The sequence below is a fragment of the Budorcas taxicolor genome, chromosome 15, assembly GCF_023091745.1.
Source record: "Budorcas taxicolor isolate Tak-1 chromosome 15, Takin1.1, whole genome shotgun sequence".
Lineage (NCBI taxonomy): Eukaryota > Metazoa > Chordata > Mammalia > Artiodactyla > Bovidae > Budorcas > Budorcas taxicolor.
In genome coordinates, this window is record NC_068924.1 from 6,736,684 (window position 1) to 6,753,892 (window position 17,209).

General features: G+C 37.2%; 1 pseudogene; it reads left to right on the forward strand.

Moving 5' to 3' along the window:
- Positions 1 to 687: 687 nt before the first annotated feature.
- Positions 688 to 17,209, forward strand: part of LOC128060604 (latexin-like) — an 89,519-nt pseudogene continuing 72,997 nt past the window's right edge.

A 17,209-nucleotide genomic window follows, 5' to 3' on the forward strand; every position in this document is an offset into this window, starting at 1 on the left:
TTACTTAAAGTAAAAAAAAAGTAAAAAAATTTATTTAAAGAAAGCTATTGTATTAGTGAGTGACTTATGTTTAAAGAATTAAGAAAAGCCTCTGAAGAATTAATTAATCAATATATGCTGGAGTTTTTTTTTCCAATACCCAAGATATACAAACAATCTGTCTGTTAACAGATGAATGGATAAAGAAAAGTGGTATATATATATATATATATATATATATATATATATATATATATATAATATTCAGGCTAAAAAAGAAGGAAATCTAGTCAATTGTAACAACATGGATGAAACTTGAGGGCATTGTGTTAAATGAAATGAGCAGACAGAAAGAAAAATACTGTATGGTTTCACTTGAAGAAGTGAAGTTGCACAGTCATATGACTCTTTGCAATCCCATGGACTGTAGCCCACGAGGTTCCTCTGTCCATGGAATTTTCCAAGCAATAATACTGGAGTGGGTTGCCATTTCCTTCTCCAAGGGATCTTTCTGACCCAGGAATTGAACTCTCATCTTCTGCATTGCAGGCAGATGTTTTACCGTCTGAGCCACCAGGAAAGCTCACTTATATGTGGAGTTTATTTTTTAAAAAAGTCAAACTCATAGAGACTTTTCCTCCCAGGGGACCCAGCAGCAGGCAGAATGGAGACAGGGACTCACACCAGCCTAGTCAACACTCAGGAAGAATGAAAATCCCTCTGACCCACTACCTGGCTTCCAGGGCGGCCTTAGAGGTAGAAAGCAGGGGACCCCTCACAAGGTGTTTCTGATGCAGTCAATCAAGCCAGCCTGGAGAATACTTCAGGAAGAGGATATAAGCATTGCTTTAAATTTTCTGTGGAAGAAATTATCCAAAAAGAAGTTACAGTGAACTGCACAGCTGAAGTATTGTACCCTTCAATGGGACAAAATACTGTACCAGAAGTCAACTTCAAATTTGAAGGAGAAATTGGAGAAAACCTAGATGAGGAAGGAAACACATTTTATCAAAGACACAAGACAGTGAGAATTGGAGAAGGATATGGCAACCCACTCCAGTATTCTTGCCTGGAGAATCCCACAGACGGGGGAATTGGTGGGCTGCCATCTATGGGGTCACGCAGAGTCAGATACGACTGAAGCGACTTAGCAGCAGCTTAGCAGCAAGTGAGTGAAGGAAACAATAGAAACACAAAATATTCCAGACAGTTTTGGAAATGTGCATCCAGAAAAGAAGCCAGTTCGACAATTAGCCTGGGTTGCCAGTGGTTATATAATATGGAAAAATTCTACTGAAGATACATGGTACAAAATGGCAAAAATTCAGACTGTCTAGCAAGTGCAAAGAAATGATGACTTTATTGAGTTAGACTACACCATTCTCCTCCATGACATTGCATCTCAGATTATTCATTAGCAAACTCAAGTTCTCTGGCATCCACAGTACGGTACTAAAGTGAAACATAATAAGAGCCATCTGACCAAGAAGACTTTTTTGCATTTCTTTTCCATGGGGATGGTCTTGATCCCTGTCTCTTGTACAGTGTCACGAATCTCCGTCCATAGTTCGTCAGGTACTCTGTCTATCAGATCTAGTCCCTTAAGTCTATTTCTCACTTCCATCACTTCATGGGAAATAGATGGGGAAACAGTGTAAACAGTGTCAGACTTTATTTTGGGGGGGCCCCAAAATCACTGCAGATGGTGATTGCAGCCATGAAATTAAAAGACCCTTACTCCTTGGAAGGAAAGTTATGACCAACCTAGATAGCATATTGAAAAGCAGAAATATTGTCTTGCCAACAAAGGTCTGTCTAGTCAAGGCTATGGTTTTTCCAATGGTCATGTATGGATGTGACATTTGGACTGTGAAGAAAGCTGAGAGCCGAAGAATTTATGCTTTTGAACTGTGGTGTTGGAGAAGACTCTTCAGAGTCCCTTGGACTGCAAGGAGATCCAACCAGTCCATCCTAAAGGAGATCAGTCCTGGGTGTAATTGGAAGGACTGAGGCTGAAGCTGAAACTCCAATACTTTGGCCATCTCATGCAAAGAGTTGACTCATTGGAAAAGACCCTGATGCTGGGAGGGATTGGGGGCAGGAAGAGAAGGGGATGACAGAGGATGAGATGGCTGGATGGCATCTTTGACTCGGTGCACATGAGTCTGAGTGAACTCTGGGAGATGGTGATGGACAGGGAGGCCTGGTGTGCTGTGACTCATGGGGTTGCAAAGAGTTGGACATGACTGAGTGACTGAACTGAACTGAACTGATACTTCTGGGCAATTAATACTCTGCATAGAACTGCAGTCAGTATGTACTCAAATATAATATTGTACTGAAATTCACAGTTTATAATTTTTTTTCAATAAACGCAGATTCATTTCCATGTGTGTTACAATGTACTTAACTTCTTGAAGTTGGATCCAAAGCCCTTAGAGTAAGAATGTACCTTGTTCCAGTAGTGGCAGAGATGTTTATCTCAGGAATTTGAGAATAACAAAAAACAGGAAAGAAACTGTAAAGGATATGACCCTTAAAGGGGGGAAACTTCACTGGGTGGGATGCATTTTAATAAGGCTTTTCCTCTGAGGGAAATCTCTTGTCTGAGAGGCACAGAAAAGCTGGAGATGAGTAGAAAGCTGTTTTGTTACTGACTTGAGATATCAGAGGATAGAGCTGATGGCTGCCAGAATGACTGGAAATTGAGTGAGGAAATTCTAACAAGAAAGAAACCACAGAAGGAAGAGCCCCTAAATCTCTATATAAATTCATCTCAAATTCCCCAACATAGGGGAGATGCTCAGACACCCTATAGAAAGCAACAGTGAAAAGGTTGAAAGAAATTTCAGTTGCTGCCTCCATGAGGGAGAGAAGAGTTTAGAGTTTTGAGTCCGGCCATATTGGAAGGCTTGGTTAACTCAAGCTGTTCATGGAAAGCCCCCAAATTTCAAGTCACTGGACTAAGGACTATGTGCCAGATATAAAGGGTTCACCCTAGGTCTGAACATAAATCATGAGACTCACTCCTGACATCATAGAACCAAGCCTTCACAAGGCCAGTATAAATGGCCAGTAATGTAATAGCTTGTTAGATCAAAAACAAACACCACCCAGAGGATGATAGGAGGATCCAGAGCCTCTGCACTCTTCCACTGACAATGTCTAGTACATACTAAAAATTAGTAGGTATGCAAAGAACCAGGAAAATGTGACACAGGGTCAAGAGAAAAATGAGCCAAAAGAACTAACCCTGATGACATCGATATTGAAACTAGCAGATGAGAATGTTAAAGCAGCTGTTATAACTATACGCAAACTGAAATTTATCTATTTATTGTTTCTCAGTCCCAATTCAACCTTTCTTTGCCCCATTTTGTGATATTGGAACTAGAGTCTACAAACACTTCTCTTTTGCCAGCTGGCACAATGAAAAAGTTTGCTAATAGAAGGTACTAAACAAGTTATTGCAAGGGATAGAGGCTCCTCTTCCTGGTTATGGTGTGCTTTTAACTTTTTAACAATGCTGGTTGTTGCAGCATGAGGCAGCCAGTAGAACATGTGACATCAGACGGTGGCTTTCCAGTGAGTTTTAGCAGCACCTCGGCAGGCAGCTTTCTGCTTGTTCCTCCACTGGACTGCCATCCCAGCAGGTGATTTCCTGCTTTCTGTCCCTTGCCCAAATTATATCATGAACTTTCCTACCATCCAGTGGTCCAAAGATACACTCAATCTAATGATGTATGAATCTCAGTCTTGAAGATGAAAGTGGCTTATTCCATGTCTATTTATACCTCATTCCATGTCTATTTATACCTGAATCAGTGGCAGTGGCTGCTCCCTGTGTAGGTTATTTATATATTCTTTTAAGTTCTCTTTATCTGTCAGTAGTTAATTCCCTGCAACTAGGTAATAATTCTTTTAATTATACTTTTCCTATTCAAATTATTGGTGTATTTTCTATCTTATGGGTCCCTGAACTGCAAAACATACTCAAAGTGCACACAAAGTTGTCTAAGTGAAAGTGAAGTCACTCAGTCATGTCCGACTCTTTGCGACCCCATGGACTGTAGCTTACCAAGCCCCTCTGTCCATGGGATTCTCCAGGCAAGAATACTGGAGTGGGTTGCCATTTCCTTCTCCAGGTGATCTTCCCGACCCAGGAATCGAACCTGGGTTTCCCACATTGGAGGCAGATGCTTTAACCTCTGAGACACCAGGGAAGCCCACCAGGGAAGTTGTCTAAAAATAAGTTCCAAATGAATAGGATACCTAAGTAGAGTTTCTGGAGCTAAAAACTAAACTGAATAAAATATAAAATAGCTATGAAAAATAATCAATATATAGACTATCTAAAAAATTCATGACATGAACTTATTAGCAGATTGAACATGATAAAATAATGTCTGACCTTAAAAATTGGATAATGTTTATGCATTTCTTTGGTTTTCCTTGGTGGCTTAGATGGTAAAGAACCTGCCTGCAATGCGGGAGACCTGGGTTTGATCCCTGGTTTGAGGAGGTCTCCTGGAGACAGGCATGGCAACTCACTGCAGTATTCTTGCCTGGAGAATCCCATGGACTGAGGAGCCTGGCAGAGAATCCCATGGACTAAGGAGTCCATGGGGTCGCAAAGAGTCAGACACAACGAAGTGACATACACACACACACACATTTCTCTGGTGAACTTAAAAAACAGAATGAATAAAAATAATTGAACAGAGCTTTAGGGACCTGTGGAATACCATCACAAAAATATACTTTACATATAATTATAGTCTCAGAAAGAGAGGAGAAAGAGAAAATTAGACAGAAGAATAGTTTTAAAAATAATGGCTGAAAAGTTCCCATCTTGGGGAAACATTTAAATCTAGATTCAAGAAGTTCAGCAAATTCTAAAGTAAATATATATATACTTTATATATGTATATATATGCACACACACATGTCTATATATACACTATCTTTCTCATGCATATCATAGTCAAATTGCTAAAGATTAATTATGGAGAGTCTTGAAACACACCCCAAAAATGATAATTATATAGACAACCAATAATATAAATGGCTGATGGCTTCTCATTTGAACTAATGAAGACCAAAATGTAGAAAACATCTTTAACGTACTGAAAGAAGAAAAAAAGTCTGCTCTGAATTCTTTCCATGAAATATCCTTTAAAAATATATCTGCATAAGTTAAAATAGACAAGAACTTTCTCAGATAAAAAAGAAAAATTGATAATTCATCACCATCTGCCCTACACTATAAAGGATACTTAAGGGATTTCTTTAGAAGAAAATTTCACTACAGGGAAAATCATGTTTACAATTGGGAATGAAGGCACTAGTAATTTTAAATATATGCATAAATGCAAGGAAAACTGATTTTTTCTCTTAATTTTTATAAAATCCCTACAATCAGGTAAAGTAAAACAAAATTTATAATATATGCAGATACAAGATATATGAAAATACTAACACAAAGGAAATAGTGAATGAAATTATGTTTCAAGGTTCTTACAGTTTTATCAAAAACAGAATTTTAACTCTAAGTAGAATGTGACAAATTATAGCTACAGCTGCAATTTAAATAGAGAGAAGTATACTTGAATACAAATAATTAAAAATGTCAAATACAAAGAATCGTTATGTAACAATAAATTAATCTTAAATAAAGAATGAAAAAGGAGAAAGCAGGGAGAGAAATGGAAAACAAATTGTAGAAAGGCAGACCTAAGCACCACCATGTGGTTGCATTAAATGTTAATGGACTAAGCGTCCCAAGTAGAAGGCAGAGGCTATCCAACTGCAGATTGCTTATCTTAAAAATAAAGTGGTATCTAGTTTGCAGTAACTGTAAAGATAGAGCATGTAAACTGTAAATGGGTGGGGAAAATTTACCATTCATAAGTTAACTATATGAAAGCTGGTACAACCATCTAAGCATCAACAACACAGACTTTAAGAAAAAGCATATGAACAAAGTGCAATTTTTTAACCATAAAAAATTCAACAGGCAGACATCATATGTGTAAATACATACACACACAATAAAAAGAAGAGCTTCAAAATACATGAAGCCAAACTGGCAGAACTAAAAGGAGGAAGAGACAAATCTAAAATTAGAGTGGAGTATTTTCCCATTCCCCTCTCATTAATAGGAGGACTGGATAATAAAACAGTAAGAATGTGGAATGTATTTAATAACATGATCATTCATCTTGACCAATTGACATTTTTACACTAATTGAAAGTGAGCAATTGAACAACTTATCCTTTCAAGTACACATAAAATGTACATCATAATAGAAGAAATGCTGGACCATAAAAATGTTTTCAATTAGCTAAAAAAGATTGAATCTTAGAGAGGATGTTCTTTGACAAAAGAAAATTAAATTAGAAACCAACAAAAATTAAAAATATAGAAAAGCCCAACTGTGGGTAAATTAGCAACACATTTTAATATATTCTATGAATCAAAGAAAAAGACTCTAGGAGAAATTTAAAATATTCCAACTTAAAGATAATAAAAACGGTATATAAAGATTGTTTTTGTTTAGTGGCCAAGTCCTGTCCGACTTCAAGACCCCATGGACTGTAGCATACCAGGCCTCCCTGTCCCACACCATCTCCCAGAGTTAAATCAAGTTCATGTCCACTGCACCAGTGATGCCATCCAACCATCTCATCCTCTGTCACCCGCCTCTCCTTCTGTCTTCAATCTTTCCCAGCATCTGGGTCTTTTCTAATAAGACAGTTGTTCTCATCAAGTGGCTAAAGTATTGGAGCTTCAGCATCAGTCCTTCCAATGAGTATTCAGAGTTTGTTTCCTTTAAGAATGACTAGTTTCATCCCCTTGCAGTCCAAGGACTCTCAAGGTTCTTCTCTAGCACCACAGTTCAAAAGCATCAGTTCTTTTGTGCTCTGCCTTCTTTATGGTCCAGCTATCACAATGGTATGTGACTACTGGAAAGGCCATAGACTTGACTATACAAACATTTGTTGGCAAAGTGATGTCTTTGCTTTTTAATGTGCTATCTAGTTTTGTCATAACTTTTCTGCCGAGAAGAAATCATCTTCTAATTTCATGGCTGCAGTCATCATCCACAGTTATTTTAGAGATCAGGAACAGGAAATCTGTCACTGCTTCTACTTTTCCCCCTTCTGTTTGTCATGAAGTGATGGGACCAGGTGCCATGATCTTAGTTTTTTAATATTTATTTATAAACCAGCTATTTCACTCCCCTCCTTCACCCTCATATAGAGATCCTTTGTTCCTCTTCATTTTCTGCCTTTAGGGTGGTATCATCTGCATATCTGAGGTTGTTGATATTTCTCTCCATAAATTTGATTCTAGCTTGTAACTCATCCAGCCCAGCATTTCTCATGATGTGCTGTGCATATAAGTTAAATAAAGAGAGTGATAATAAACAGCCTTGTCGAACTCCTTTCTCAATCCTGAACCAGTCAGTTATTCCATAAAGGGTCCTAACTGTTGCTTCTTCACCAGTATGCAGGTTTCTCAGGAGACAGGTAAGATGGTCTGGTATTCCTATCTCTTAAAGAGTTTTCCACAGTTTGTTATGATACATGCTGCTTACTCCTTGGAAGGAAAGTTATGACCAACCTAGACAGCATAATAAAAAGCAGAGACATTACTTTGTTAACAAAGGTCCGTCTAGTCAAGGCTATGGTTTTTCCAGTGGTCATGTATGGCTGTGAGAGTTAGACCATAAAGAAAGCTGAGTGCAGAAGAATTGATGCTTTTGAACTGTGGTGTTGGAGAAGACTCTTGAGAGTCCCTTGGACTGCAAGGAGATCCAACCAGTCCATCCTAAAGGAGATCAGTCCTGAATATTCATTGGAAGGACTGATGTTGAAGCTGAAACTCCAGTACTTTCGCCACGTGATGCAAAGAACTGCGTCACTGGAAAAGACCCTGATGCTGGGAAAGATTGAGGGCAGGCAGGAGGAGAAGGGGATGACAGAGGATGAGATGGTTGGATGGCATCACTGACTCAATGGACATGGGTTTGGGTAAACTTCGGGAGCTGGTGATAGACAGGGAGACCTGGCGTGCTGCGGTTCATGGGTCACAAAGAGTCAGACACGACTGAGCAACTGAACTGAACTGAATACGGTCAAAAGCTTCAGTGTAGTCAATAAAACAGATGTAGATGTTTTTCTGGAATTCTTTGCTTTCTCCATGATCCAGCAAATGTTGACAATTTGAACTCTGTTTCCTCTGCCTTTTTTAAACCCAGCTTGGACATCTGGAAGTTTTTGGTTCACATAATGCTGAAGCTGAGCATGCAAGATTTTGAGCATAACCTTACCAGCATGGGAGATGAGTGTAATTTTCTCATGGTTTGAACATTCTTTAGTTCTACCCTTCCTGGGAGGTAAGATGGTGATTGACCTTTACCAGTCCTGTGGTTGCTACTGGGTTTTACAAATATGCTGATATATTGAGTGCAACACTTTGACAGCATCATCTTTTAAGATTTCAAATAACTCTGCTGTAATTCCATCGCCTCTACTAGCTTTATTGACAGAAGTGCTTCCTAAGGCCCACTTGACTTCACACTCCAGAATGTCTGGTTCTGGGTGAGTAACCATACCATTGTGATTATCTGGGTCATTAACATCTTTTTTATGTACAGTTCTTCTGTATATTCTTTCCATCTCTTCTTGATCTCTTCTGTTTTATTAGATCTTTATCATTTCTGTCCTTTATTGTGCCTATCTTTGGATGAAATATTCCTTTGATAGTTCCAATTTTCTTGAAGAGATCACTAGTCTTTCCCCTTCTGTTGCTTTCCTCTATTTCTTTGCATTTTTCATTGAATAAGGCCTTCTTGTCTCTCCTTGCTATTCTCTGGAACTCTGCATTTAGTTGGGTGTACATTTCCCTTTCTCCCTTGCTTTTTGCTTCTCTTCTTTCTTCAGGTATTTGTAAAGCCTTTTCAAACAACCACTTTGCCTTCTTGTTTTTCTTTTTCTTTGGGGTGGTTTTGCTAACTGCCTCCTGAACAATATTATGGGTCTCTGCCCATAGTTCTTCAGGCACTCTGTTTACTAGATCTAATCTCTTGAAGTTATTTATCACCTCCACTGTATATTTATAGGGGATTTGATTTAAGTCATACCTGGCTGGCATACTGGTTTTCCCCACTTTCTTTAGTTTAAGCCTGAATTTTGCTATGAGAAGCTGATGATCTGAGCCAGATCCAGGTCTTGTTTTTTGCTGACTGTATACGTCTTCTCCATCTTTGGCTACAGAGAATTCAACCAATCTGATTTCGATTTTGATCATTTGGTGATGTTTATGTGTAAGGTCATCTCTTGTGTTGCTGAAAAATGGTGTTTTCTATGACCAGTGCATTCTCTCGGTAGAATTCTGTTAGCCTTTGTTCTGCTTCATTTTTGTACTCCAAGGCCAAACCTACCTATTACTCCAAGCATCTCTTGACTTCCTACTTTTGCATTCCAATCCCCTATGATGAATAGGGTATCTTTTTTTTTTTTTTTTTTGGTGTTTGTCCTAGGAGGTCTTCTAGGTCTTCATAGCACTGATCAACATCAGCTTCTTTAGCGTTGGTAGTAGAGCATAGACTTGAATTACTGTGATGTTTAATGGTTTGCCTTGGAAACAAACTGAGATCATTCTATCGTTTTTGAGATTGCACCCAAGTACTGTATTTGGGGCTCTTGTTGATTATGAGGGTTACTCTATTTCTTCTATGAGATTCTTGCCCACAGTGGTAGATGTAAGGCTCATCTGAATTAAATTCATCCATTCCTGTCCATTTTAGTTCACTGATTTCTAAGATGTCGATGTCTACTCTTGCCATCTCCTGCTTGACCATGTCTAATTTACCTTGATTCATGGACCTAACATTCCAGGTTCCTATGCAATGCTGTTCTTTGCAGCATCAGATTTTACTTACATCACCAGACACATTCACAGCTGAGTGTCATTTCTGCTTTGGCCCAGCTTCTTCATTCTTTCTGGAGTTATTGTCCTCCACTCTTCCCCAGTAGCATATTGGACACCTTCCGACCTGGGGGACTCATCTTTCAGTGTCATATCTTTTTGCCTTTTTATACAGTTTATGAGATTCTCACAGAAAATATACTGAAATAGTTTGTCATTCCCTCCTCCAGTGGATCATGTTTTGTCAGAACTCTCTACTATGACCCATCCACCTTGGGTAGCCCTGAACAGCATGGCTCATAGCTTCACTGAATTATTTAAGCCCGTCTACCACAACACAGACAGTGATCCTTGAAAGAGATAAAAATCGTTAGATGCAGCTATAATTGCACTGACTGAATTTTATAACTTTAAATGCTTATATCATTAATTTCAAACTCACTTTGTTAACTTTCCAAATTAAAAAGCTTCAAAAGATGTGCAAATTAAAATCAATCAATCAGTAGAAAATTAGCACATACATAAATTAACAAAACCTAATGTCCATTCTTTGAAGAGACTAATATATATTTTAAAAACCTAGTTCAAGTACATCAAGAAAGAAAGAGAAGTGAGAAAAAAAAAAAACTATCTCTTCTTTAATTCCCAGTATTAATAATTTAACTATCTATGTCACAGGCCTAAAAATATAAAGGAAGGAGTAGCATAAACCACTATGAATCTGACAATAAATTCAATTTTATTGAATTAGAAAAATTTCTTGGAAAAAACATTTCAAAATAGACACAAGATGACATAGAAAATATGTTATATTATAAAAATATAAATTATAGTACTTGATAAATTAGAAGAAGAGAGTAATGAGTAAGAAGGAGGAATTGAGCAGGATACCAGAGCCATTGACTCAAGCAGTTTTGCAGATTACACTGATATTTATTGTGAAGGAAGAGACTAGAGGATAAATAGATTTTTTTAAGAAGTGGGAGTGTATATGATATGAGTTCAATTTTCAACATATTAAGTGTGAGATTTCCCAAAGAATATATAAATAAGCAATTGTGCATATGGGTCTGGAAGGTAGAAGAGAAGGTTGAGTAAGAGTTGTAAATATGAATAAAAATTTAAGCCACAGAAACAATATTACCTAAAGAGGTGGTGGAGAAAAGAAGATGGCTTAGGCTGGAGACATATAAACACCATTTAGAGATAACAGAAGTATAGCCTATAAAAAAAGATAAAGAAAAAATAATCAGCAGATATGAAGAAAAACTAGAGCATAGAATCATAAAATCCAGGAGAAGATAGTGTTGAATTTTTTAAAATGTCTTTTCTGAATCTATTAACAAGACCATCTAAGTTATTCTCTTTTGTATCATTTAACTGAGTAATGTTAAGCCAACTTTGTATTCCTAGGGGATAACCATATTCAGTCACAATGGTTCATTTCTAAAATATTAATATTTTATTAAGGGTTTTTTTAATCCTTATTCATTGCTCATGGTAGATATTGTTCTACACTTTATTTCTGTTGTAATGTATCCGGCAAGTTGTGTTATCAAGCTTGTACTGGCCCCATAAAACCAGTTGAACAGTATGGCCTCACCCTATTGTCTCAAATACTTTGTACAATGCTAGTACTGTTTCTTCGTTACATGTCTGATGCAATGCAAACATATAGGCCTATAGTTTTCCTTTGTTGGGAATTTTGATTTAAAAACATCCAGTGTCAGATAGATGTTAGGTTATCTCATAGTTCCTATTGGCAGAAATATTGTGATTTAACTGGATGTCTCTGGCTCAAGTTCATTCATGAAGTCACAGTTAGGCTTAGGCTGTTGACCAGGATTACAGTCATTACTGGGCTTGATTGGAGCTGAAGAATTCTCCTCTAAACCCCTGACATGGTTGTTGTAGGTTTCAGTTCCTCGATGGTTATTGGCCTGCTGCTTGCCACATGAACCTCTTCTTAGCTTGCTTGAGTGTCCTCACAAGTGGTAGCTAGCTTCCACTTCCACGTGAGCAATCAAAGAGAGAGCAAGAGTGCAGAACAGAGTTCTCAAGAAGAGAGTCGGAGGCTTTTTGTTACTGAATCCCAGACCTGATATTCCATCACTTCTATTATATTCTACTCATCAGAAACAACTTACAAGGCCCTGTCCACACTCAAGTGGAGGGCATCACACAAAAGTGTGACTACCAGAAAGTGGGGGTCGCTGGAGGCCACTTTACAGGCTGCCCATGATACTCATCATTTCACTCAGAACTTGGCCTTAATCTCTAGGTAGGAAGTAGCCCTGAGTTCTGGATGGTGACATGAATAATGGACACAAATTTGTGTTGTCATTAAAGGTGTCAGTAATGCTGATTAGGCTTCCCTGGTGGCTCAGATGATAAAAGAGTCTGCCTACAATGCAGGAGACCCAGGTTTGATTCCTGGGTCAGGAAGATCCCTGGAGCGGGAAATGGCAACCCACTCCAGTATTCTTTCCTGGAAAATCCCATTGACGGAAGAGCCTGATAGGTTACAGTCCATGGGGTCCTGAAGAGTCGGACATGACTGAGCAACTTCACTTCACTTCACTTCAATGCTGATTAAGTACCACTTCAGAAATAAACCCTATAATACACACTACTCTAGAATCATTACAGTTCAATGTAACTATAAATTTAGAAACACATTTAAATCATAGGCATAATCAAATTTGAGCCCAAAATTGACTTGTGCAACCTTAATTCTTATGCTGAAATAGATCTTCAAAGGTTTTAGAGTGTACACACAGATTACTTTTAAAAATCACCCAACAGTATATTCAGAAATAGGAACTGTAAGAATACTTCTTGGGAAATAAACAGAATATTTTGAATACATACTTAACTCATGTACCTTATCCTAATATTAAATATTAATAAGAAAATGCCCATTCTATTTTTTTCAAAGAAAACAACCTTCTAAGCTAGTGTCAGCTTAATATAGCTTAATAGCTACTTAGTAAGTACTACCCACCTTTGTTAGTTGTTCTTACCTTTATGATTAATCTGATAATCTTCCATATACCAAAGCAGAATTCTCTACAAGCCTTCTGCAGAGTAGTCAAAGTAATCTTTTCAAATCATGGATCAGAGGAGATCAGCTTTCTAATTAAAGCCTTTTGAAGGTATCTCAGGGCACTTAGAATAAAACTGGAGCTCTTTACCGTAATCAACAAGGCCTAACATGAGCTGTCACTGCTTGCTATCCAATCTCATCTAAAACCATCTTCATCTACTATGTTCCTGCAATCATGGTCATCTTTTCTCAAACACACTGAACTGCTACCTGCCTTGGAATCCTTTGTTCTTTTTGCCTGGAACACTCCTACTCAAGAGGATGATATGGATGATACCTTCTTGTTATCCAGGACTTCACTCAAATGTCATCTCATTAAAAAGGCCCTTCCCTGATTGACCAGGGCTATATAGTACAGCTCAAAAGGTCACTATTTACACTGTGGTCTATGCAATGGTACTGGAGTTGGGCAATGTACAGCCTGGTTCAGTTTTGTACATCCATCCTGTATCACTCTGTAAAATTGCTCCCTACCATTCTGGAGCATAGAACCTTATTGTTATCTGAAATAATGTTATTTATTCATTTACTTTATAGAATATATACTTGCATATTGCCACTTTTATCCCAAGAAGACAGTATCCTTTCTTATTATTCATTGTTATATTCACAAAATTTTGAGCAAAACCTGGAACATGGTTTGGCACTTCATATATATTTGTGTAATGAACAAATATATAACAAACATGGGCGGTAGGAGTGTCTCCATGCAGATCATAGGCTATAGGTCTTGTCCCAGAGGTCTTGCTTGCATGTTCCTAAAAGGGCTCAGTGGCTTACACTGATTTTTTGTAACAGATGCTAAGTGCTTAATAAATGCGTCTTGGATAAAATTATTGTGAAGACTCATTAATTAAGATGATAACATATTTGTGAAAGGATAGATAAATAGAAACATAGATACAAGAATGCAGATAATTAATTTAAAAAAGATTTTAATGTAATTAAATGCACAGTGAATTTTGTTGTGTCAATTAATGGTTCTGGGGAACTGGTAAATTCATATGGAAAAAAGTAACTCTTTACCTTATAACTTACACCTTATATAAAAACTTACTTTACATGAGACAGAGACCTAAATGTGAAAACTAAAATTGTAAAACTTCTTGAAGAAAACAAGAGAATAGCTTTAAGACTTGGGGTATATAAAGATTTCCCAAACAGAAAACCAAAACACTAGCTATAAGAGAAAAAGTTATAATTAGACACTATAAAAATGAAAAAGCTGTTCATCAAAAGACATTATTAAGAAAGTAGAAAGGCAAGTTGTATGCTAGTGGAAGATATTTATAATTCATAAGTTGACAAGGTCTTATATCAAGATTATATAAAGAAAAAGTAAGGCAACCCTAGTTTTTTAAACACAAGCAAAATAAAATAAAATATCCAAAAAGCTGATAAATATAGAAAAAGGTGGTCAGCGTAATTCATCACCAGCAAAATGCAAATTAAAACCATAATCTAGCAGCACACAGTCCTTTAGTCCTCCCAAAGGACTAAAGTTTAAATGGCTGACAATACCATGTGTATTTCCAAGAATTTGGAGCAGAGAGTTTTTTTTTTTGTTTTTTTTTTTTTTTTAAACCATAGCCCAAATTAAAAACAGTCTTAATGGCAAATGGATAATGGTGTGGATACATTATAAACATGATGTGGCTGAACATGCCACATCATGGAAGAATGTTAAAACATTTGGTTGAATCAAAGAAGTGAAAAGAGTATGGAGCATATGATTTCTTTTATATGAAGGTTTTTGTTGTTGATAAGTCACTCAGTCATGTCTGACTTTCTGACCCCATGGACTGCAGCATGTCAGGCTTCCCTGTCCTTCATTATCTCCAGGAGTTTGCTCAAACTCATGGACATTGAGTCTATGATGCCATCCAACTATCTCATCTTCTGTCACCCTTCTCCTCTTGCCTTTAATCTTTCCCAGCATCAGAATCTTTTCCAATGAGCCAATTTTTTGAATCAAATGGCAAAAATATTGGAGCTTCAGCTTCAGCATCAGTTCTTCCATGAATACTCAAGACTGATTTCCTTTAGGATTCACTGGTTTGATCTCCTGGCAGTCCAAGGGATTCTCAAGAGTCTTCTCCAATACCACAGTTCAAAAGCGGCAATTCTTCAGTACTCATCTTTCTTTATAGTCCAACTCTCACATCCATACATGACTACTGGAAAAACCATAGCTTTGACTAGATGGACCTTTATAAGCAAGGTAATGTCTCTGCTTTTTAACGCGCTGTTTAGCTTTGTCATATCTTTTCTTCTGAGGAGCAAGCGTCTTTTAATTTCATGGCTGCAGTTACTGTCTGCTGTGATATTGGAGCCCAAGAAAATAAAGTCTCTCACTATTTCCATTGTTTCTCCATCCACTTGCCACGAAGTGATGGGACCAGATGCCATGATTTTTGTTTTTTGAATATTGAGTTTTAAGCCAGCTTTTTCACTCTCTTCTTTCACTTTCATCAAGAAACTCCAGCTCCTCTTTGCTTTCTGCCATTTGAGTGGTGTCAACCATATGTCCAAGGTTATTTATATTTCTCCCAGAAATCTTGACTCCAGCTTGAGCTTCATCCAGCCTGGTATTTCTCATGATGTACTCTGCATATAAGTTAAGTAAGCAGGGTGACAATAAACAGCCTTAACATACTCCTTTCCCAATTTGGAACCAACCTGTTGTTCCATGTCCAGTTCTGTTACTTCTTGACCTGCATATAGCTTTCTCAGAAGGCAGGTAAGGTGGTCTGGTATTCCCATCTCTTTAAGAATTTTCAACAGTTTGTTGTGATCCACACAGTCAAAAGCTTTAGCGTAGTCAGTGAAGAAGAAGTAGATGCTTGTCTGGAACTTCCTTGGTTTTTGTATGATGCAGTGGATGTTGGCAATTTGATCTCTGATTCCTTTGATTTTTCTAAATCCAGCTTGTACATCTGCAAGTTTTCAATTCACACATTGCTGAAGCCTAGCTTGAAGGATTTTGAACATTTACTTGTTGGCATGTGAAATGAGCACAACTGTGTGATAGTTTGAACATCCTTTGACATTGTCCTTCTTAGGTTTGAATTGAAAATTGACCTTTTCCAGTCTGTGGCCACTGTTGCTTTCCCAATTTGCTGGAATATGGAGTGTAACACTTTGACAGCATCATCCTTTAGGATTTGAAATAGCTCAACTGCAATTCCATCACCTCCACTAGCTTTGTTCATTGTGATGCTTCCTAAGGCCCACTTGATTTAGCTATGGCTATATGTGATGTCTGGCTATAGGTTAGTGACCACACTATCGTTGTTATCCAGGTCATTAAGACCTTTTTGTACAGTATTTTTAGGTATTCTTGCCACCTCTTCTTAATCTCTTCTGCTTCTGTTAGGTCCATATCTTTGAGAATAGACAAAATTTATGTTAGGATTGATTGGGAAGGTACATAGGGAATGAGGAAAATATTCTATATATTTTTTAAACTGGAGTGGTTATATGAATGTCTACATAGGAAAATTTCATTGATCTATGCAATTAACAATTATACATTTCATTACATGTAAGTTATAATTAATTAATAAACTAAAAAAAGAAGAGAAATATGTTTTGAGTTTGAGAAAAAGGAAATTGTTTACTACATAAAAATAAGTGTTCAACAAAGGCTGAAATATAATTTTTTCTTTAGAAACACATGCATCTCAGTTGATTTCAGGCACTTATTAACGGTGCATATTGCTTTAAAGTAATAAAAAATGGCAAAAATATTTATATTCAGAATTTTGAGCTAAATTTTTAAACTCTTTTTAACTGAAGGAGGAAAGAAGTCATAATTTCTACCCTATAAAGAACAGAAATTTCCCTAATGTCAGACTGTTGCAAATAGACTGCATCAAACTGTGACCCACAGTTATGAACCCATAATAACAGCAAGATGACCTTCCTTTCTGGTTCCATGAGATAAACAGCTTAACATCCTAAATAAGTTTCACAAATGTTATCTCAGTAGCAAAAAAAGGAGCCTATTTATAAACTATGCTATGCACGTTTCACTTTTCCTTTTATGGTTTCCAAATTCTGTCATTTTCCTTCTCCCTATATCTCTCATACTGAACCCCTCCTCATCATAATTCAAGACCTTGAACATGCCTCATGGAGAGTGAAGATGGTATAATAAGGAGCATGATTTTTTCCCCAATTATCAT